Below are 23,049 nucleotides of genomic sequence, written 5' to 3' on the forward strand. Positions count from 1 at the left end.
ACAATGTATACCCACATCCATGCCACACATCACACTATTACACATTTACACCACTCAGCACACTATTACACAATCACACAAAGTATACCCACATCCATGCCACACATCACACTATTACACATTCATACCATGCATCACATTATTACACATTCACACAATGTATACCCACATCCATGCCACACATCACACCATTACACATTCACATGACATATACCCACATCCATGCCATACATCATACTATTACACATTCCCACCACACATCACACTATTACACATTCATGCCACATATACACACATTCATGCCACACATCCTACTATTACACATTCACACTACATATACACACACACATCCATGCCACACATCATACTATTACACATTCCCACCATACAACACACTATTACACATTGATGCCACATATACACACGTTCATGCCATACATCCTATTACACATTCATACCACATACACACACATCCATGCTACACATCCTACTATTATACACTCAAACCACACATGACACTATTACGCATTTGTGCTACATATATACACATGCATACCACAAATCCTCCTATTTATTTATTTATTTATTTATTTTATTTATTTATTTATTTATTTATTTATTTATTTCAGTTTGACAACTGGGGAAGTCCACTGGTTCATGAATATCCTGTTTTCAGTAGAGGCCCAGGGGGAAAAGCTCCGAAAATAGCTACAGAGAAACAATATGAAACAAAACTATGAAAATAAATTACAGAGACACTATATGAATACAATGAAACTTTAGAGAGCACACAATACAGTAAGTCCATAAACATACACAGTAAATTCTTAGAGGGCCACATTCTATGATACAAAAAAGAAAGTGAAATTAACACATATTTGAATACAGATTAAATGAAAAATACTTGAAAAATGTTTTTTTCGGAAAGACATGAATTTGAGAGAGGGGTCTAGGTGCAGTAGCTGACTGTCCTAATTAGAGTAATTAAGGGGAGGTTGAAGAAATTAATTTTTTCAGAGGGTGGAGGGGTAGATGTTTGGAGCGGGAATTTATGTTGGAGAGTGGGGTGGGCAGATTCATTTAGTTATGAGATAGGAGAACAGGAGAGATTTGAATTTGGTGTGGTTGGGGATATTGCCAAGGGTGGGAGGGAGGGAGTTCCATAGTTTAGAGATGGAGCAAGAAAGTAGCAGGTGACCAGGGGGACGTGAGGGTTTATAGATTTGTAGAAGGTTTTGGTTTTCAGAGCTGAGTGAGCGGTTAGGGATGTAGGGGCTTAGTGCTTAGAGCTGAGGGGGTCATGAAGGATTCCTGAGTTTGAGATTAGGTTGGGATGGGAAGTAAGGATCCAGTCAATGATGGTGCTGAAGGATCCATCTTTCATATTCATATTACACATCATGCTATTACACATTCACACCACACACACTATTACACATTCATACATTGCACATAAATACCACACATCATACTATTACACAGTCATACCACACACATTATTTCACCTTCATACATTGCACATAAATACTACACATCATACTATTACACATTCATAGCATGCTTCATACTGTTACACACTCATACTACACATCTACTATTACACATTTATATCATATAGTATACTATTACACAGTCATACCACACACATCATACTATTGCACATTTTCACAATACACATTCATTCCATAAATCCTACTATTATACATTCACACCACACATACTATTACACATTCATTCCACACATCATACTTTTTCACATTCTTGCAATACACATCCATACCACACATTATACTTTTGCACATCCACTCCAGACATCATACTCTTACACATTCATACCACACATCCTGTTATTACAGAATCATACCATTACACATTCATACCACACATCATACCATTACATACTCATACATTACACATTCATGCCGCACATCTTACTATTATCCATTTGCACAACACATCAAACTATTATGCATTCATACCACACATCACACTATTCCACATTCATACATTACACATTCATACCAAACATCCTACCATTGCACATTCTTACCACAAATCCTACTATTACACATTCATACATTACACATTCACACCACACAGTCTATTACATATTCATACTACACATCATACTATTTCACATTCATATCACACGTTCTACTATTAGGTTCATAGGTTCATAAGTAGGTACTAGGCTATTGACCCTAGGGCCTATATAAGCCTAGCCAAAACGGTACACTGGCTTTCGCCACCCAAGAAAATTATTTTCCTGTGCCCCTGTCAAGCAGAGCTACAGAAGTTATCCCAGGGGTGAATTTCCTAATTCCCATCCAATCATCAAGATTTTTCTTGAAGAGTGCAAATGAGGAGCTCTGTTTGACATAGATAGGTAGTCTGTTCCAAGGCATGGGAAGTCTATGGGACAGGAATCTATCCCTCCAGCATGTTCTGTTTATTGTGGTGACAAGGTTTAGGTCCCTACAGCGTGTTGCTCAGAGGGATTGGGATTTCTTTAGGTGGAGCATGTCCAACAGCTCTGGGTTTGACATAGCTTTGTATGTTAGGCAGAGATTGCCTCTGAGTAGGCGATATGCGACGGAGTAAAGCTGGAGTTTTTTTGAGACGGTCTGCGTAGGGCATTTGTTTGAAGCCAGTAATCCTCTTTGTGAGGTATTACTGTGGCCTTTCCAGTTGTTGTAGATGCCTTGTGAGGTACATAACAAAAGGGGCGTTGTACTCTATAATGGGTCTAATGAGTAATGAGTAAATGGGAAGAATGACCTCTTTTCTTCAGGATGAGAAACCTTTTGTGATGTGGTGTGCCATGTAGAAGGATTTCCTGACAACTGTGGCGATGTGATTATCAAAGGAGAGACTACTGTCCACCTGTATCCCATGGTCTCTTATCACACTTTCATTGTTAAGTAGACTACCACCTATGTGGTAGTTCATGGACACAGAGTTTTTACCAAAGGGCATGAAAATGCACTTTTTAGCATTGAGCTTCAGGCCACGGCTTTGACACCAGGCATCTGTCTCAGTGAGGCCCTTTTGTAGGATGTCCACATCGTTAGGAGTCTCGATTATGTCTCCTAGTTTGCAGTCATCTGCACACTTCACTAGCCAAAGACCTTCTGTGTTAGCCTGTACTTCATAGAAGTAGATACCAAACAGGAGATGACCCAGGACTGAACCCTGTGGCACTCCACTTGTCATTGGTCTGAAGTCGGATTTGGAGTCTGCTACTTTCACAGTGTGGATTCTGTGACTCTGTCCATGAGCCAGTTGGCAACCCATCTTATGACATAGGGATTTATACCTAGTTTAGTGAGTTTATCTATAATTTCAGAGTGGGAGATGGTGTTGAAAGCCTTGGCGAGATCTATATAGGCTGTGTGAACCATCTTACCCTCATCTATGGGTTTGGTGACTGCTTCAAAGAAGTCTATCAGGTTCAGGTGACATGATCTGCCTTTTACAAACCCGAACTGGGTGGGGTCGAGTTTGGAGATTACCAATGTCTTTGTTTATGAGTTCCATGATGGTACATTCCATGACCTTGCAGACCAGGCTCATCAGGCTAATGGGGCAGTAGTTCCCAGGGTCCATCGTTGCTCCCCCTTTGTGGAGTGGGATAACCGTCATGGTGCGCCATTCAGTGGGCATAAAGCCTGAGGTAAGGCTATGATTGAACATGGTACTTAGGTGGGGTGCCAGTTCGTTCTGTAGTTCATGTAGAATGCAGCCTGGGATATTGTCAGGTCCCATGGATGCTGTGTTCTTGGCTTTGGAGAGTGTGTTTTTACCTGTGCAGCTGTGATTACAGGAACTTTGCATTATTCTGGTATAGAAATGGGCCATCTAGGGGGTGAGAGGGGGTTAAAGTTAGCACTGAACCTATCTGCTAGGATGTTGGCAATATCAGTTGATTCTGTATATTTAGTGCCATTGTGCTGTAACTCAGAGCAGATCTGAGTGTTGCCATTGAGATTCTTGACATAGCTATAGAATGCTTTGTGGTTGTCTTTAGAGTCAGTGGCAATTTTGTTTTTGGAACTAGCTTTGGAGGATTTTATGAGGGATCTCAGCTTCTTACTGAGGCTGACCAGGGATTTCCTCCAGTCATGGGATTTTACTCTTTTTTGCAACAGTTTCTTTCTTCTGTTGTAGAGTTTGTTTATGGCATGGAACCACCAGATTGGTTTCCTTTTTTTGGAGGATAGCATCTTGGTTCTGTTAGGGATAGCACGATCCATGCACTCGTGTAAGTGCTTATAAAGTGCATTTGTGCAGGATTCAACAGTCGTACCTCTATTGTCCATCTGCATGGGTGTCATGAAGTTTGCCACTTCTGTCTTAAGAAGTGTGAAGTTGGCTTTAGAGAAGTTTTTTACAATGGTTTCCCTAATGGGGGGTGGGGGTGGGATGTGGATGTCTAGGGTGATTAGCTTGTGGTCGGATCTGACCAATGAGGAATTGACCTTTGGTGTGGAATACCGGTCACCCATGTAGGTAATGACAAGGTCTAGGATATTGCTGCCCCTAGTGGGGGTGTGAATAAGTTGATCCAAGGCTTTGGAATTTATGAATTCCAGAAAATCTTGAGCAAAAGAGTTAGTACATGAGTAGTTTTCCCACTTAATGGTGGGGTAGTTGAAATCACCCATTATTAGGGTGTTGGGTTGTACCCTAATATTTTCCAGTGTATCAAGAAATGAGGAGTGGAAATCCTGGGGCATGGTGGGGGGTCTGTAGCAAGCTACAATTTGGATTGCGGTCTTGCCCAGAGTTAGTTGCACTTGGATAATCTCGGATGCATTATGCTGTGCAACTAGCCTGGAGGTGTGGATATCCTTAATAAATATGGACACACCTCCGCCTTTAGTGCTTCAATCCGGGTTAGGTGGCCAAAAGTTGTGGTATGAATTATAGCCTGGTAATGCAGGGGTGCTCTGTGGAGCTTTGAACTAGGTCTCTGACACTGCACAGATGTCGATGTTCTCCATTGTAAGGAGTGCCTCGAGTGAGTGCATTTTGAGGTTTAGATTTCTAGCATTGAGTAGCATTACCCTCAGATTTTGCTTGCTTATACCTGTTACGGTGGTAAATCTGTCATTTGAACCTTGCCTAAAAATGGCAATATAGGGGTGGCAAGAGCCATAGCCAGTATCTGGAATCCCAAGGGTGACAGGTTCAGGCTATCTCTGGCAAAGCATCGTGGTCTGTCGATCATGTCATCCCAGGCAGACAAATAGTGGATCCCCTTAGAATGACACCAAAAGCTTAGCCAATTGTTGAAGTCAATCATTTTGTCCTTGTACTGAGGTATCATTCTGGGTGATGGCAGGATGCTACTCAGGGTTAGGGTCATACCTACCTAGGCTACAAGATCGGAGAGCTCTTCCATGTCTCTTTTCATGTAGTCCAGGGAGGTACATCTCAGGTCATTCACACCAACATGGACAATGATCTGAGTGCATGCATTATGTGGCAGATCCTGGCACCCGACAGGCAGCTGACAGTAACTTTCTCCTTGTTTAGCCTGGTGAGTGGAATATCAGTGTGCCTGACTATAGAGTCACCTATGACTAGAGTGTTGGGTATGTTGTTATGCCTTATGGGCTGTGGTTGATTGGCACACTGATTTTGTGGGCTATGTGTCATTTGGGGTGTGTTGGGGGGTGGAGTTTGCTTGCAGTTCTGCTTTGGAGGTCCTTGTTGCTTGGGCAGGTATTTATTGAGAGCCTTCATGAATGTAGGTGTGTGTTTTGTGTTTCTGTGTGTGTGTTTTGTTGGTGTAGGTTTTGAGGGGCTATGTGATGAGTGTGGTGTTGTGCAAGTGTTTACCTTCTCCTCTTGACTGTCTAGTCCAGTCTTGGGTGAAGATAGCTTTGCTTCCAGTTTGGCTATATAAGTGCATCTCTCACAGGTTGTAGTATTGGGTGGTAGGAGGAGAGGGTTGTCTGTGTACATGAGGCAATTGCTGTATTGCCTCAAGATGCCCAGATTCATCAGGTAGACAGGAGAAAACACTGGGAGCTGACCCTTAGACATGCATGGATAGGTGCTTATTTATTAAGTACTAAAAATTGCTTTCCTCTAGACAAGTGAGGAAAGTTGAGTGCTGTAGTAATTTGTAGCATATTTAGTGCTTACAACGAGTTCTGAGCAAGTGCTTAGCTCAAAGAAACAGATATGAATGCTGAAACTAAAAAACTGGCTAGTTCTAAGAAACAAAATTAATCTAGAAGGCTTCCCTCCAACACAGAAAGGCTTGGGGGCTCAGAAGCTTACAAATAGTCCTGGATACAGCATATCTGTATGAGGACTAAACTACTTACAGGAAAGGCAGGAATCAAGCTTAGAATTTTTTTTCCTTCCCAAATGCTCTTTGTACACAGTAGGAGTGCCTGAAATCAGAATATGATCTCACTGCACTCAGTTGAGTGAGCAAATGAGATGGGCCCAGGAGTATCCAAATACAAATTTACAAGAGGGGCGTACAATTTCAAAGCCACCAAGATTAACACCAAAATAGGAACACGGAGGGGTAGTGGGACCTTACTGTAGAGACACAGAGCCACTATTTTCAGTTCAATTAATATTCAGTGAGAAACAAAAATAAATAAAATGCAGAACTATATGAAAAAGTGCAGATAAAAGTGTACTTAAATTCGCTTATATGTACAGTTGATTGCAGGTAGATCTTAGCTGGCTAAAGCTCAGGAATTTAGCAGAAAAAAAACAACATGTACTACTTATAGAAGGCAGGACAGCCCCTAGGATAAAACACAGAATATCAAAGTGAAACTTCCCCCACTGCTATCAATTGCTACACTTCTAACAAGATCTCTGTAGAGACACAAGCTCTCTGTAGAGACACAGAGCCACAATTTTCAGTTCAATTAATATTTAGTGAGAAACAAAAATAAGTAAAATGCAGTACTATATGAAAAAGTGCAGAAAAAAGTGCACTTAAATTCGCTTATATGTCCAGTTGATTGCAGGTAGATCTTTGCTGGCCAACATTCTTGCCACAAAGATACGATTGCACATTCATATCACATGTCATGCTATAACACATTCATGCACACATACTCTATAAGTCACATGACTCTCATATACTTGCTAATACTCTTCCCATTATGTTTTCTGAGACATATAAAATAGTACCACTCACCACTCCAAACTCTCAGCTCCCAGTAATGAAATATCAAATTAAAATGCAACACTTAAGTACAAATACTCACCACATCATATATGCATCACTCTAGCACTAAGATATGATTTACAACCAAATTCAGGCCTTAGTCACCCTGGCACAACCCCACACACTCTGGTATGTCTTCCTCCTGACAACTGCAGCCGCACTCTTCACCTGGCTACCATCTGTTCCACATCAACCTGACGAGTATGTTCAATAAATTTCCTGAGCTTCACTCCTGGATAACCGAATCTTTCCCAGACATACTAGTTCTTACTGAAACCTGGCTTGGGAAAAGAACTAAAGATACAGAATTTCTACCCTTTGAAAACAGTGCCATTAGATTAGATTGGGTAAAAAAAAGCAGGTGGAGTTGCCATTTCCAGTAGAAATATACTTCACATTTCTCTCCAGTAACACCTAGTTCTAACATTCTAACTCAGAAACCCTTATAACACTACTCAAAATAGACAAACATATGAACTTAGCAATCATGGGTAAATATATCTCACCAAGTAACAATATAGTCACCCTTGAGGAAATGCTGTCCTGGGCCACATCCAAAATCCCATAGGAATCTATCATACTAAGTTATCTAAATATAGAGTGGCAAACAAAACACTCTGAAAATCCTGTAACAATATATACAGTTTTATAATTGTACACAATGAATTACCTCCCCAACTAGATATAATGAAGTAACAGGCAGACAGTCTTCCCTAGACCTGATTCTAACATCTTCCTCAGACCTAATCTCTGACTCCACCACCTTATCTGACAGTCTTAGTGACAATGAACCAGTTTTTGCTGTTGGATCATCAAGGACTATCTGTAAAATACATGTCTTTACACAGGTAAGAAAACAAACTTCTTTCTACAAAAGACCCTTTATAAGTACTCCAAAAGCATGTAATTGGGACTGTCCTAGGGCTTTTCCAATAGATTATACAGTAGCAGTATATTTGACTCACTAGCCCCAACCAGAACTAGAAGGGTCAAATTGAACCCAACTCCATGATTGACAATGGAAACTCTGCATAAAATGAGACAGAGGGACAAAGCTTGGAAGTCCTGGACAAAAAAAAAAACTGCCACTTTCCAAAACTTTGGACAAGAAACCAAGATAAGCAAATAATTAAAAAGACAAGAAAAACTACTATTCCTCAGTCCAAAACTCAAACTTTAACAATTCAAAAACATCCTGGAACTCCATTAACAATTTATTACAACCAGAACAAAACACAATGTTGTCCCCAAACTTACAAACACAAAACAATATTATAGCCAACCAGTTTAGCACCCAATTCATTAAAATAGTTACATTTATAATCAACAACTCACGTAATCACGTCAAACCTTCTTCATAATATCCACATTTGCCTAATCATTTCTCTTTCAAACCAATGTTTACTGCAACTATCAAAAAAAAATTCTTATAAAACTGAAACACACCACGCCTGCACCTGACAACCTCTCAAGTGAGTACCTTAAAAAGGCAAATGATGCCATAACCTATCCCACCTCCATTCTGATGAATTGGTCCATCTCTGAAAATGTTGTCACATCTATATCAAAAAACTGTTTTATACTACCTCTGCACAAATGAGCACATCAGTGGAACTCTGTACTTATAGACCAATAACCATTCTACCCCCCCATGTCTAAGATGATGAAGAAAGGCACACATACTCAGCTTCTCATCTGTTTATTAGATAATCAATCACTCCTCCTATCCAGCATGGTTTTAGGCCTCATCATAGCACTAAAGCTGCTCTGATTTATTCCACTTCTATTGTAAACAAACAAATAAATAAAGGTACTCTAATCACTATACTTTTCCTAACCTTATCTAAAACATTTCCCAGCCCCATGAAAAAAACTCTTACTCCAGCTCTGTAATATAGGACTAGACAGTGCCTCTCTACATTAGTTCCATAGTTACCTATCCAACAGGGTACAGGCAGTCAAATGGAAGAATGAAATCTCTACTTTCCTCCCAGTAAAAATTGGCAGATCGCAAAGTTCTAAATTAGGTCTCCAGCTCTTTAACCTCTTTATTAATCATCTTCATACTGCCAGCAAACAAGCAGCTATAGTGCGATATGCTGACAACTCTACCCTGATTTGTTCAGGAAAAGCATTAACAAAACTTCAACATATAACCCGGCATGCAGTCTCCTCTACTGAATCTTAGCTAAAGAAATCTCAACTTCCACTAAATCCCAATAAAACAAAATGAATATTATTTCCTCCCAAACCTCTCTGAATGCAAAAGACATCTTTTACAATCATCTCTGCTACCAACACTAAGATTGAACAAGTTCACTAGGCTGTACAACTAGGTCCTAGGTGTCATGACTGATAACCAGATGAAATTTGATCAACACACTAACCATCCATAAAAAAGAAATTTGATCAACGCATTAACCATCCATAACATAAAACAATGCACCAGAAACCAGACTCTAGCACACAGTAAAATCATTCCTAACTGATGAAATCAGAAAACATAAATCATCTACTTGCATACTGACTTCTCTACTGCATGTTCCCCCTTTTTCAGTAACCTGTAAACCACATTGCTGGCAGAGCTAGAGCAACAATATAACAAAACTGCCAGATTTGCTGAAAATTATCACTATTACTCACAACACTGACCAGCACTCAAGGAACTTAATTGGCTAGAACTATCCTTCTACCTATCTTAATCGCAATTTGTCTAAATTATACAAAATCTTGCATAAGCCAGACAACTTACTAACCATAAAAAAATCATAAAAACCTATACCCACGAAAGACAACCAATATCAAAAGACAGACAAATCCTTGCTCTCAATAATAAAAAAAAAAAAAATTTACAATTCTGCTGGAGACTCTCTATACTCAAACAAAATTTCAGAAATGTGGAACTCAATCCCCCTAGCACTAAAAACCGACAAAAATGGAAATTCCTTATAAACAAACCATTAAAATATCACCTGAGAGAAAAATAGATTTGCTCCTACATCTCAACAAGCTGACTGCCATAATACAGAAATATAGTTGCAAGTACAGAAATCAACCTCATCTTGATCAGGATCGAATGCAGGAATGGTTAATGTGAGGTAAATTTAAACCAAAAGACGAAAGGTTATTATTGGCAGCCCAAGCTAGCAGTCTACGTACACATTGGTTTACAAAGTCCATTGAACATGTGGTAGAAACAGACCAATGCAGGTTTTGTAAAACAGAATTGGAAACAGTTACACATCTTGTTTATGGCTGTGATATACTAATGGCAGAAGGACTTTATACTGAAGGGCATAATAATGTAACAAGATTGTGGCATTGGGGATTATGCAAACATTATAATATTGAAGTCACTGAAAAACAGTGGAAACATGAGCCACAAAGCATTATAGATAATGATGAAACCAATATCACATGGGATCACCCATTATCAACAGTTCAAAATAGAAATGTGAGAAACCAGATATATTAGTCCATGAAAAGAAGACAAAAGTAGCATTGATCATTGAAATTGCTACACCCAGTGACTACATACACTGTCTTACATACAGAGAGCTACAAAGTCACAAAATACCAGGATTTGCAGGCAGAAATAAGGGCTATGTGGAAGAAGGATGCCTAGAGAGTTCCAACAGTAGTAGGAGCAACGTGTCTTACAAAAAAGAATTTACAGACGTACTATGTTACTTATACACGTAACCCTATATGAATTGCAGAAGGAGTCAATACTGGACACATTGCAGGTGCTACAAAGAGCACTTCTGGCTAACATCATAGATTGAAACAATAGTAATTTCATGAACTTTAATCATACTTTGACTTAGATATATGGTCCATTCATGTCATGGTATTAGAAACCCTAAAGACATGGAGACATTAAAATGGCAGAAACCATAATATCAATATATTTCATCTCTTGTTATCTCTAGAACAATCCTAAATATACTCACTTCTTTGCTTCTAATTTCTCATTACAATAACCTTCTCATATTCTCATTCACCTATATATTTCTTACTATTACTATCTTCCTAAAGTCATTTTTTTCTCTCCTATTAGAAGTAATTTTTCACAAAAACTGAGTTTACTACGCCAAGGACCTCTACTGAGATTAATGTATTTCCCATGAAGTAGGCTCATTGCTACTCATAAATGATTTCTGTGAATAAATATCAAATTCTTATACTTAAGACGGGGTGGATAGAGTTTATAAAGTCTTACGTATGTGATTATATGGATTCTTGTACTGTATATGATGCCTGACTTGTTTTTGCTTAATCTCTTTTATACATAATCTTATACTGTATATAGTTCTCCAGTTTTTGTTTGAGCTTTCATGACTTTTTTAATGATTGGACAATATATGGAGTTTTTGACTGCTCTGTGCCTCTGCTGAGAGGGGTCATGCTAAACCCATTTAGACTATCCTGGTAAACAAAGGCAAAATAAAAATATTTATTTATTTGATATTTGTTAACCAGGTTAGTCCAGCTGAGCTGAAAGGCCCATCTTCAGTGGAGTCCCGAGGAAAAATGCTCCAGTTTAGAGTAATGAATTAATTTACAGCAAAGCAGAACAAACAAAAATACAAAGCTGACACACAGTCTTAAAACACAAAGTACACAAGCTATAGACTGATAACAGAATAATGAGTTATTTACAAGAATGTGTATAGACAGAAATAGAAATGCTGATCTGTAATGTTGAAACACACCGTGCATAAGCTATAAATTATATTATAAATAGGTCATTTACAACAAAGTATAAAAACAAAGAATAAAATAGAATAAAATAAAATGATTCTTTTGAACTGAGACATAGGATCTATTTGCCTTGACATAGTAAGGTCTTACTATGTTTAATGCTTTTAGCTACCAAAAATGCAATTACTAAAAAATGGAAATCAAAAGTCCAAACCAGCTGCAAGGATGTGTGATCTTTGGAAAAGGGAAGGAGAAAATTAGATATAAATAAATGGAATTTGTGGCATATATATGGAGTAGTCACGCCATATGCATATTAATGAAGGCGCGCAGCCACCACAGCCACGTGCATAGGAAATGTGCGCGAGTGCAAGGGGCGTATCAAAGTTGCACAGGGAGGCATGTCAATGTCGGCTGTCAAGGAGCAACCTAAACTGCTGAATATTATATCCCGCCAACAATAGTAATCGTACCTATCAGTGTCCATGGAGACTGAAACATATGCAAAGCAGAGTCCCTGCGAACAGAAAATGAAGAATCAGACACAAATGCACGGTAGGGAATAACGGGTCCCTACCCTTGAACAAATGACATGAAAACCGTGTGCCCTTAGTCCAACATAGTGTTGATAACTATACCATGTGGAAGTGAAAAGTATCATATGTTAGCGCGCCGCCAGTAGGTACCTCCAGTCCAACGGAGAGGGTCACCAGCCGACCCATAATGTGAGGGAGGGAACATAGCTGCACAGATGTGTCCATAACAAAATACACGAGGAGAAATGTAGATATATGTAGTGACCGTATGTCTGAATCATATCCCACAAGTCATGTAATAGTCACATACAAAAGGTATGTCCGTATTTCACATACCAAATGTGATAGGAAATAGCATACGCATGTAAACAAAACAGAAGGAGCATATAAACAGCCATAATAATATGGACACATGTAGGCTGAAAAGAACAGTATGATCCGTAATGTCGACCAAGATTACCACCTGTCCCACTTTGCAAGCGACAGTCCCTCTGTGGGCAGATGTGTCCTGACACAAACATGTAAAACTGGCAAATGTCCAGAGAATATAGGACATAATTCATCCATAGACGTCATGCAATAGTTGCATTAAACATATTTCACTGAATGTATATTACATAAATGTCATAACAAACAGAATAAGATACTGAAATGCTACAAGAATAAGCTTAGATATAGGCAGGAATTGTAAGTTCTATCTGCCGAACTGACCGTGGGTATGTGTCGGCCTGTAAAATATGCTGTGTTCACCGCAAATGTCACAGTAGGGTTGCCACCTTCTCAAATGGCCAAAGTGGGACATGTTTGGTACAGACATCAGATTTTACAGGCCGACACATACCCACGGCCAGTACAAAGGACAGAACGTAACTGTTTTGCCTACAGAAAAGCGTATTCTTGTAGCAGTTTAGTTGCTTATTCTGTTTCTCATAACATTTAGGTATTTCAGATACAGAATAACTGTTTAATGCAACTATCACATAAAATATAAGAAATAATTTTGTCCTAAAACCTCAGGACATTTGCCATGTTTACAATTACATGTCAGGACACAACTGCCCAAAGAGGGACTGTCCCTCGCAAAGTGGGACAGGTGGTAACCCTATGTCACACTGTGGCTAACTGAAAAGGTGGAGACACAACCATCGACTGTGGGGAGGCATTGTCCACAACAGTCGGACATGTGTAAGGAATAGCTTGGACATAGGAAAAGGTGCCATCCTACCAATGAGTACAACAGGCTGGCAAAATCCGGAAGGCAGCAGTATAATCTGAACGTGTATGTGACACAGTCGAATGGGTAGTACCCGGATACACCAACCAAGTAATGAAAGTGAAGTATGGGCGTGTACCGATGTGCGTGAGGTATAGCATGTGGAAAGCAAACATGGCAGGTTAGTCCACACAACCATAAAGGTACCCGACACATGTAGGGTAGTCAATGTGTAACTCTGGCCTTGTCATGGGCCAACAACCAAAGTAGTGCTCTATGGGGTGTGAGGAATTTGCGTGCGAGGGGTGGGTGTTTAATGGTAAATTCCTCAAAGGCGATACTGTGTTGTATGCAGAAAAGGTGAACCGGAGGTGTATGAGGGGGCAGCGGGTGAAGTGGAAAGAAACACAACCACATGTAGAAACAGCTGCAAGACAAGCAGACAGGCCATAGTGTAGAACACAATCCCACAAACATATGAATATGGAAATATGCGAGACAAATGTATAGATACATCACCATCACATACCCATAGATGGGTCCTGATGGAACTGGCCATAACAAATGCAACACACCTGGATGCATAATGGCCTACCCAGCATACCCTCCACAACACACAACCTGCCACCATAAAGAACGTCCACCAAATCCAGCCGTACTTGGACCACTGGTTTGTTGCAGAAACAGCCACACACAGTGACCCCTACGCATATGTAGAAGGTATTGTCACCCTAGGCAGTGTCAGGATTGCAAACCATGTATCCCCTGCATGTAAAACCCCCTGCACGTTTTTGTGAAGCCACAAAAATCTTCGTTATCTAACTTGTTTTGGTCTAGTCCAATTTTTGGGATATCCCTCATGGGATGACCAACTTGTATAAATAGTAGAATGGGTATGACGACAAGATGTCCAATCCAGTAGATATCTGGACACAAGTCAGAATGTGCAGTGGAGGTCCATGACACTGTCCAGCCCTAAGTGGGCATGCATAACCTACCACCCAGGATAAAATACCTTCCCGTGATGCACGTGTCCAGACACGAATAGGAGGGAGAATATAATGCACACATTTGCAAAGTGGAAAAGGGCAGGAGGTTGAGGAAGACACTGATGTAAACAGGTCAACCCTGATCAAGTGTGAGGGACACTGACTGTGTGCAGTCATGACCAACCATACCTGTCAACCTGTGTGAGCAAGATATCTAGACGGAGCCGTGAATATAAGTGAGACAAAGGTCCAAAAACAGGGACAATCTGTAAAGATAGCTCTTAGAAACATTTGATAGAATAACAGTTTGCACATTGGCATTAATGTCTGGAGTATGAAGTCTGAAACCCAACTGTCTGTCAGCACGTTCCGACTGCAGTCTGTAATGCTGAGCTACTGCCAAAGGTCCAAAAACAGGGACAATCTGTAAAGATAGCTCCTGGAAACATTTGATAGAATAACAGTTTGCACATTGGCATTGATATCTGGAGTATGAAGTCTGAAACCCAACTGTCTGTCAGCATGTTCCGAATGCAGTCTGTAATGCTGAGCTACTGCCAAAGGTCCAAAAACAGGGACAATCTGTAAAGATAGCTCTTGGAAACATTTTATAGAATAACAGTTTGCACATTGGCATTAATGTCTGGAGTATGAAGTCTGAAACCCAACTGTCTGTCAGCACGTTCCGACTGCAGTCTGTAATGCTGAGCTACTGCTGTGCCAGAACACAACAGCATATTACAGAGGTCCGTGCCATACCACTCAACAGTCTGGATATTCGCAGAATGACTAGGGTCACCACCTGTCCCACTTTGCGAGTAACAGTCCCTCTGTAGGCAGTTGTGTCCTGTGAAAAAAAGCAAGACATAGCAAATGTCCTGAGAGTTTAGGACAAAGTTATTTCCTAAGTTTCTTTAATAGTCACATAAAACAGTTATCTTATATATGAAACTTCTATATGTTATGTGAAGTAGCATAAGCAATTCAAATGTTACTAGAATAAGCTATTATATGTACAAAAAAGGTTAAAGTTCTGTACTATGCACGGCTGTAGGTATGTTTTGTCCAGGAAAATCTGACATCTCTACAGAACATGTCCCACTTTGGGCATTTGAAAAGGTGGCAACCCTAAGAATGACCACAGGTTCACCCCATAGTGTTGGTGTGTACCTCCGACAATCTGCACCAGTGTGGTAAATAGCTGAGGATTGACATCACTAAATAATGAGAAATATCCTGAGTTTAAGACTCCACAACCTGCAGAAAAGTCATGCTAATGCAAAACCTAGTATTCTATTAACGTTCTAAGCTTGTAAGAGCAATTGTTAAAATGTGTCCCTAATTCTCCCCCATCGTGTAGGTTTTGCACAGGTTTGGTGCTCTAAGAGGTTGAGAGGTATGGTCCGTACATATTTACAGTAACAACCCTTCACACTTGTGTAATGTACAACTGCAAATCTGTAGTCACTTCATGTCCAAAATAATAATCCCCATATGACTGTATACAGGTAATAGTCAAATGTGAATGGGAACACCCCTCACCGTGGAGTATGGACTGTAACAACCCCACCCATAATATGTAATGACAACAGAATAAGCTGCTGACAGGTGCCCAAACACCTGTGTCTATAAACACAGGTAAATCTTCAAAATAGGGAGATAATCCCTGTCCATATGCTTCGTCTGACATTTGAACTCCGCTAGGGAAGTTCCATTCACCAGGTGGACAAGCCTAAATCCAGATCACTACATGAACACCCTGACAATCAAAGACCTGTACGTGGCTGGACTATATGCCTTGGTGTTCTGCATATGCTCGGAGTGATTAACAATGCAGCCGGAGTCCACAACAGTAGGCAATAGGGAAAGTGTAATATGTAGTACCGCCTTTTTCCCAGCAGGAGAATGGATGCCTGTGTCGTAGGTGAAGTGGTGAGGCGTATGTTGCTGTAGCTAAGTACTATGGGTATGCATATCAATGAGGGAAAACACCAATAGAATAGTGGTTCCGGCATCCGGCCAATGTGAATGCAGTCCCGGTTGACCTACGACCACTGCACATATAACGTGAAAGTGTAATGAATGCGTTCGTGCTGTACACACATTTAAATATGTAAAGGTGAATGTGTGTTTCGTAGCAGTCCGTAAACTGGAATACAGATATGTAACTGTTATGGTCAGAATTATGAAAGTTCACGTACGCACAATTATCTGTGAAACATATGTAACCCACAATAAGGATATGCAAGTGCACCTGCGCGTGTGTAATCCGCTCACAGAATAGAAAATGAATGGTGTTTTCCCCACGTTCTATGTACATGGCTCATACCTGTTAACCCCGTAAAGTACGAAACCGGACAAAGCCATGACAACAACTGGTACAAATAGGGACAATCCCCAGATATTGCCCTAACAAACATAGAAAGTGGCTAGAATAACAGGTGTGTCACTAGCATGGATTCTCTGAAGGGTATGAAGTCATAACTTGAAATGTTTGTCATTATTTACCAATGTCAGCCTTTAATGATATGCCACTAACTTGCCAGATAGACACAAGGTTATGAAAAACGGACCAAAGATAAGAGGCAAACAGCTGTACATGCAGCGGAAATCTGTACAGTTGAAAGGTATGATATGGAGATATATATACACATATATCCACAGACATAAACCAAAGCAAATTATGAGATGAGGAATGTACAGACATATGTATATATGTACATATATATATCTATACACACACGATACATGAAAAGATATATACACTACAAACATATGTCCCTGTACATATAACACATGTACATAAATAGGTAATGGTATAGCTATTATGGATAGACAGACAGACATGCATGAAAGGAGAATACACCAATGCTTTCCAAACCATTGCCCGGAAAGTACCAGTGTGACAGGGCCTGCAAGTTCTACACATTAAACATGAATATAGGTGTCCTTTGCAGGACCCCAAAAATTGATCCTGTACGAAGTGCGAACCGTCATTGGCGCTAAAGAAGTCACAAGTGCAACTATGATATAGGTGTACATGCAACAGTAGCAGGTGCAAGAATAATAACACATGGGTCGATAGAATGTATGACGTACGACCTGATATCCGCAGAGTGGGGAGTGCTCGGAAGTGTCCTCACACTTTATTATCACTCACATTAAACATGTCTAATGGGTACTGTGGAGGGGTGTCAGGTATGGGAATCATGGGTATGCAGAAATGGGCCAAGGTGTTGGTTGGCACAGATCTATTAGGTACGCCCCATGGGAGTGATCAATATACCTATGTGGGTATAGCACATGCCTATATTCTCCCAAAAGGTGCAACCCATCTACTGGATATTGTGTAAACCATTGGGGGAAGACGTAGGGACCTATATCAGTGTCATGTAGGCGATTATCATGGATGGACATGCGTACGACCAAGATGGTAACCATACCTGCCAAAATGTCAGAATAAGACAGCTGGACTAAGGCATAGTACACGAAAGACAAATAGGGACTATATTAAATATACCCCAGACAAAGTCAGAACATTGATAGAATAATTGCGTAGTCAGGAATACAAAGGTTATGAGAGTTAGTAATCATGACATAGAAATGTCAGTCATGATTACTTAACCTCACAGTCCGTCATGCCTTGCCAGCAATCTACCAGAAAGGCACATTATCATGACAAATGTAACAGAATCATAGGTCAAACCTCGGGGCGTATACCCTTAATGTGTACAGGTGAGAGGTATGAAGGTAACCCGTCCTAATTAAATGTACAGAACTAGTGATATTAGGTGGACAGGTGAGAAGAAAGACGTCAGGACGAATGACAAAACATGTACAAGTCAAACGCATGTATTTCCACAAATGTGAATGACAATGTATGCCCTGTGAAAGTCAATGTGGAAGGTTAATAGACTCAAAAGACATGTGTCCCTCAGGGTGTCATGCAGTGTCACCGATACAGTGTCCAGTCCCCCATACTCGTACGTGAGTTCTGCCACTGAAGGTAAGCGCAAATACCAGCGTACACATAAGGTACATGATAGAATAATTAGTGTGGATAAGCACCTGTTGGCCTGTGTGAGGAATATAACCCTCTGGGTGGGTGTGTCCTGCAATAGGAATGTAATGTCAACTGGACTGTGATGGCACCATGTATTGTGTGTATTGGTGGAAGAAAATTGATTTCCAGTATCAGAAACATACCTCGCAACTGTACGAATGTGCAGATGTATGCCTCATATGTGTGGTGTGTTCCTCTTACAATCTGTACCTGTCTGCCAAATACCTGAGAACTGATGTCATTAAATACTGATAAACTTATGAGTTTAAGACCCCAAATCCCTCAGAAAGGTCATACTAATGCAAAACAGATTATACTGTCAACTATCTATGTTTGTAAGAGCAATATGTATAATCTTCCCCTATTTGCCCCGTCATCATGTTAGGCTTTGTACAAATGTTTTTCTCTAGGAGGTTGATAGGTATGATCAGAAACAGATACATGTCTGAGGAAACAGCATTATCGACCGCACGATAACTCAGAAGGTATGAAAAGCACTGCAGTAGGAAGTACAGTATTGGCCACAGGTATGTGCTGACATGTCAAATGACACAGCAGTCTACATGAAGTACCTATAGGGTGTCACCTTTACCAATGATGACAGTGGGACATACCCACAGCCATGCATACACAACTAGACATAGCACACAGCAAAGCCTAGGCCATGATACACGAAGCCTCCGGCGTGTATGGATTGAGTGAGAGTACAGCAAGGAAAGATGACTGCCAGGCTATTCAACAAACACCCGCAGGGGCGTGCAAGACCGCCCGTAACACGAACATTGCCTAGGCCATGATACACGAAGCCTGCGGCGTGTATGGATTGAATGAGAGTACAGCAAGGAAAGATGACTGCCAGGCTATTCAACAAACACCCGCAGGGGCGTGCAAGACCGCCCGTAACACGAACATTGCCTAGGCCATGATACACGAAGCCTGCGGCGTGTATGGATTGAGTGAGAGTACAGCAAGGAAAGATGACTGCCAGGCTATTCAGCAAACACCTGCAGGGGCGCAAGACCGCCGTAACCGAACATTGCCTAGGCCATGATACAGAAGCCTCCGGCGTATGGATTCAGTGAGAGTACAGCAAGGAAAGATGACTGCCGGGCTATTCAGCAAACACCCGCAGGGTCGTGCAAGACCGCCCGTAACACGAACATTGCCTAGGCCATGATACACGAAGCCTGCGGCGTGTATGGATTGAGTGAGAGTACAGCAAGGAAAGATGACTGCCAGGCTATTCAGCAAACACCTGCAGGGGCGTGCAAGACCGCCCGTAACACGGACATTGCCTAGGCCATGATACACGAAGCCTGCGGCGTGTATGGATTGAGTGAGAGTACAGCAAGGAAAGATGACTGCCAGGCTATTCAGCAAACACCTGCAGGGGCATGCAAGACCGCCCGTAACACGAACATTGCACGGGCAATGTTGGGATTTGCAACATACCCCATTTGTATGTGTAAGCTATGCAAATGATGTAATTACGCGATACATGTAACAGCAAGCTGTCCATGCAAGAGCAGAGTTATGTGCAGAAATGTACCTGGATGTTATGCGACTAACGTTTTGCACGTTGCTAAACGGAGCAATGACAGCTGCAAATACAGTATGAATACAGTCAAAGAAGCATGCCAATGTCCAAGTCCAAGGCCAGTGGCGGCTTTGTCAATTGGATATCAATAAACCAGTAGTTGTCCTCTCCCGATCCCTGGTGTGGAAGCATAGCGCAGAGCCACGAGAACGCGCTGCGCTTCAAAACAAGACATATGTATAATATACATACAAAATGTAGCTTTAGTTAGATGTTAGTATGCCATGCAGATGAATGGCAAGCTGGAGACAACATGGCTACTGCATACTGGTTCTTATGTGTGGAAGCGCTCTGTCAGAGATGTAACGAAGCATATGTAGGCAATGTGAGGCAAGTAAGGCTGAGGATGGTGAATCACAACATGTCATGCCATATGGGCCAAACCTCTATAGTGCAGTGTAGGTTAAGGGGACTATTAGAGTAGAAGACAGGTGACAACATGAGTGTGTATGTATAAAACACTGTAACCTCACCGGAGCAGTGTCACATGTGTGCTGTCAGTACTCAGTGGAAGAGGCGTGTCATGAGCTATCCTAGGGAATGTCAGGTGACTGACGGTGTATTCCATGGATACCACCGATGTGACCTGCAAACCTGCCCACAGTGTGTCTGCGCCCATGCGTGCCAGTAAGCCCGAGTAAGCATGTGTGCGTGAGTGTTAGCCCATGTGCGCGTGTGGAGTGTGGAAGAATGAGTAAGCTAGTGTTCATAGGTTCATAGGTTCATAGGTTCATACTAGGCTATCTGCCCGAGGGCATTTACAAGCCTAGCCCATAGTTTTGTGGCTTACGCCACCCCTTTAGTATGGGGAACTATACCCATTATTTTGCTGTGCCTCTGTTGAGCAGTGACACTGAGGTAATCCCTGGGGTATATCTGCGATCTCCCATCCATTGGTCAAGATTTCTCTTGAACAAGGCCAGCGAGGTGCTCTGCCTCACATATACCGGGATTTTATTCCACAGCATAGAGTCTTTGGGTGATGAATCTATCCCTCCAGCGTCCTATTAATAGCCGGTCGAGGTTTAAGTCTCCGCCTTGTGGCTCTGACGGATCTAGATTTTTGAGGTGAAGCATATTCATCAAATCTGGGTTTGACATGGCCTTGTATGTTAGGCAAAGGTCACCTCTGAGCAGCGGTAAGCGACTGAATAGAGCTGGAGTTCTTTCAGTCGGGCAGCATAGGACAGATGTTTGAGACCCTTTATCCTTTGGTGAGGAACTTTGTGGCCTCTCCAGCTGCTGCAAGTGTCGGGTCAGATACATTCGAATGGGGCATTGTACTCAATCATTGGTCTGATGAGTGATGAGTATAGGAGACTATGACCTCCCTTGATCTAGATGAGAATCCCTTCATGATAAGGTGGGCAATGTAGAAGGTCTTCCTAACTACTTTAGCTACATGGGTGTCGAATGACAGACTACTATCAACCTGGGTCCCCAGGTCCCTGATAACTTCTTCTATGCTCAGTGGATTGCCACCTATTTGGTAGCTAGGGGTAACCTTGTTTTTCCCGAAGGGTATGACTATGCATTTTTGGCATTTAACTTTAGGCCATGGCTCTGGCACCAGTTATCCGTTTCTGTGAGACCCTTCTGAAGGATATCTGTGTCAGATGTGTTTTCTACTATGGCCAGTTTGCAGTCATCTGCAAACTTTGTCAGCCATAACCCTCCTGTGTTTGCTTGTACTGAAAAGTAGATGCCAAACAAGAGTGGGCCCAGGACTGAGCCCTGTGGTACACCACTTGTGACAGGCTTTGAGTCTGACATGGCGCCAGCAACTCTGACCCTGTGGGTTCTGTCACTCAGCCAGTTTGCAACCCATCTTGTGATGTATGGGTTAACATTTAAGCTGATGAGTTTTTCAATGATACCCGAGTGGGTATTGTATCGAAGGCCTTCGCCAGATCGAGGTAGGCTGTATGGACTGCCTTTCCTCATCAATGGCTTTGGTGACTGTTTCGAAAAAGTCAACCAAGTTTAGAAGGCATGATCTGCCTTTGACAAAGCCAAACTGGGATGGATCCAAAGTCTTCAAATTCCCTATGTCTTTATTTATGAGGTCCATTATGATCCTCTCCATGGCTTTGCAGATAAGGCTTGTCAAGCTAATGGGCCGGTAATTTCCAGGGTCGGTGGAGGCACCGCCTTTGTGAAGTGGGACCACAGTTGCAGTGCGCCACTCCCTGGGTACGTATCAAGAGGTAAGACTATGATTAAACAGCTGTCCGAGCTGTGGGTTTAATTCCTCATTGAGTTCGTGGAGCACACAGCCGGGGACACCATCAGGTCCCATGGATGCTGTGTTTTTTGCTTTGGAGAGAGCAGTTCTCACTTGGGCGTTGGAGATGTTTGGGGGGTGTACGAATGGTGAAGCTCGTGTAATGTCGTGTATGCATTTGTAAGCATGTATACATGTGTACTACACACATCACACATGTACTGCACACACAGACACACATGCTGCCAATACTACACACATCAGTGAAATGGCACATGGATGGAGAATATATCATCAGAAGTAACAGTGCTGTAAACTATGCTACAGTGATGGTCATAGCTGCAATGCATCATGCCCGCTGATATATACCTGGAAGTAACACGCTGTCTGTTAACAGCATGCTAACATCAATACAGTGGAATAAAGCCACCATGTGTAGCAGCACCAGGTTAGTCAGATCCTGCATCAATGTTACACATCACAGGTGGTGGCACAGGTGACATCATATGCACAGGG

This window comes from Protopterus annectens, chromosome 1.part1 (genome assembly GCF_019279795.1).
Source record: "Protopterus annectens isolate FY-2018-M chromosome 1.part1, PAN1.0, whole genome shotgun sequence".
Taxonomy (NCBI): domain Eukaryota; kingdom Metazoa; phylum Chordata; order Ceratodontiformes; family Protopteridae; genus Protopterus; species Protopterus annectens.